Below are 2,628 nucleotides of genomic sequence, written 5' to 3' on the forward strand. Positions count from 1 at the left end.
AACCATGAGATAATCTCAATGGTTCTAAATCACTGCTCTAAAGTTCTTATCTCCTGATACATTGGCATTTATTGCACATGAATTCTGGGTGATAGGATGTGGTTCAGCCTACAATATCTCAGCTTTATAGATAGTATGAAGGCGAAGAATGGTAAGTGACTTATTCACAAAGCCCGCAGGTCCTTGAATTTAATTTGCCCCTCATCTTGGCCTCGAGTCCTAAATTCTGAGTAATAAGCCCTCACTCCAGAATGACAGAGGATTATACAGATCTGTATAAAGAAAAGGATGGTGAACTTGTTACTTTTCTGTTGTTATGACAAGACATTATGATCAAAAGCCATTTTTGGGAGAGTTGATTTTGGCTTATAGTTCCAGAGGGAAAAGACTCCACCATAGTGGGGAGTCATGGTAAAACGTGGCAGGCCTGGCAGCAGGGGCAGGAAGCTAAAAGTTCACATTTTAAAAGTGGAACAAGAAACAGAAAGTGAACTGGAAGTGGTGCAAGACTTTTCACTCAAAGCTCACCGCCAGCGATCTACTTCCTCCAGCACACATGCACTTCCCAAATCTCCACACACACCACCAGCCATTGAAGCCAAGTATGTAAACACTGGACCGTATGGGAAGACATTTCTCATTCAAATCACAAACCTTAGTCAGAAATTATTAAATTAACTCAGCTGAAAACATTTATAAGGAAATAGACAGTATTAATTATTACCATGTATTATCCTCAAATACTCTAAATAACTGGAAAGTGGCAAAAATTACATGCACTGGATGGAGAAAATCCCTCCTAGAAATGCATGTCTGGTACTGACCTTCAGAGACTTGAGCTTAGTGCAATGGGGCCTTCCAGCAAGTTCTTCGTCCGGAGCGACTGGAAGATGAACGGGAGGAAGAAGAGCCTGAGAGAACTCATCTGCACCAATATGAACGCAGCCAATATGCGGGCCGACACAGAGGTGGTTTGTGCGCCTCAAATCGCCTACATCGAAGGCAGAAGCTGGATCCCAAAATTGCTGTGGCTGCATAGAACTGCTACAAAGTGACCAATGGGGTCCTCACTGGGGAAATCAGCCCTGGCATGATCAAAGACTTAGGAGCCACCTGGGTAGCGCTGGGGCACTCAGAAAGAAGACAGGTCTTTGGGGAATCAGACGAGTTGACTGGGCAGAAAGTGAACCATGCCCTATCAGAGGGACTCGGAGTGATCGCCTGCATCGGGGAGAAGTTAGACGAAAGGGAAGCTGGCATCTCTTGAGAAGGTTGTTTTCGAGCAAACCAAAGTCATCGTAGATAATGTGAAGGGCTGGTCCAAAGTGGTCCTCGCCTATGAACCTGTATGGGCCATTGGGACTGGCAAGACTGCAACCCCTCAACAGGCCCAGGAAGTGCATAAGAAGCTCTGGGGATGGCTGAAATCCAATGTCTCTGATGGGGTGGCTCAGGACACTCGGATCATTTATGGAGGTTCTGTGACTGGAGCAACTTGCAAAGAGCTGGCAAGCCAGCCTGATGTGGATGGCTTCCTCGTGGGCTGTGCGTCTCTCAAGTCTGAATCCATGGACATCATCAATGCCAAACAATGAACATGCTCATCCCCATAACTTCCTGCGTAGCCTGGACTTGGTTGCCCAGAAGTTTAGTAATTGCCCCCGCCAGTCACATGCTTCTGATGACATCATCTACCCCATCTTGTGGCCTAATCCATACTGTACCTTCCTGAGCCTCTTACCTCCCCACAATAGTTGGGACTAGGCCAATCCCTTTACCACTTACAATGGTTAAAATCAAACATGTCACCAAGATGGCTTCCTGAGGAGGGGAAGGAGTAGAACTGGCTGTCCCTTTGGGCCCTAACGAGTGAAAACGCCTTCCATTGGTTTGGGATGAAACTCATGGCTGGCCAACAGGAAGTAGGCTTCCTGTCACTTTGGCTTGTCACTTAGATGGCCTTGGCTCTAGCTTCACTCTCAAGTCCTACTGGATGTGTGATGCAAAAGTTCAGCGCCTTCGGGTCTGAATTTCAGTCTACATTAAGGCCAAGATCCTCTTACTTCAAGAGGCCTGGGATATTCCCTCCTCCACAGTGCTGAAGCCCTTGTTTTGTGTTTATGAACCATCCTACATGTAAGGGAAATAAACACCTGGGCCTTAAAAAAGAAGAAAAAGAAAAAAAGAAATACATATCTGATAATGTTACTCATTGATTACAATGCAACTGTGGGCTTTTCCGCCTATGCCCCACTTCCAGAATAAGGACTCAGAGGCTTAATATTTATTTATAATGCTTATGACCACAAGCTAGACTTGTTCTCCAACTAGCTCATAACTCAATTAACCTATTTATACTACTCTATCTGCCACATGGCTGATTATGCCTCCTCAGTTTCATACGTCTGACTTCCTTTGAATGTGGGAGGAATCCTCATGTCCTGGACTCTATCCCAGAGTTACAGTCTCTCTACCAGAACTTCCACCTTCTTCTTCCTGCCTTTTGTTAATAGACAATCAGCTTTTTATTGACAGGTGACATTTCCACATAGTATAAAAGAAATTATTCCTACATTGCAACTTCTCTCTAGTTGTTGTCCTTAGTCATAGGTTTATAAGAATGTGTGA

At 44.9% G+C, this 2,628-nt stretch overlaps 1 pseudogene; it reads left to right on the forward strand.

Moving 5' to 3' along the window:
• Nucleotides 1-824: 824 nt before the first annotated feature.
• On the forward strand, nucleotides 825-1,595 carry Tpi1-ps1 (triosephosphate isomerase 1, pseudogene 1; annotated as a pseudogene).
• The last annotated feature ends 1,033 nt before the right edge of the window (nucleotides 1,596-2,628 follow it).

The sequence above is a fragment of the Rattus norvegicus genome, chromosome 1 (genome assembly GCF_021556685.1).
Source record: "Rattus norvegicus strain SHRSP/BbbUtx chromosome 1, alternate assembly SHRSP_T2T, whole genome shotgun sequence".
NCBI classification, from domain to species: domain Eukaryota; kingdom Metazoa; phylum Chordata; class Mammalia; order Rodentia; family Muridae; genus Rattus; species Rattus norvegicus.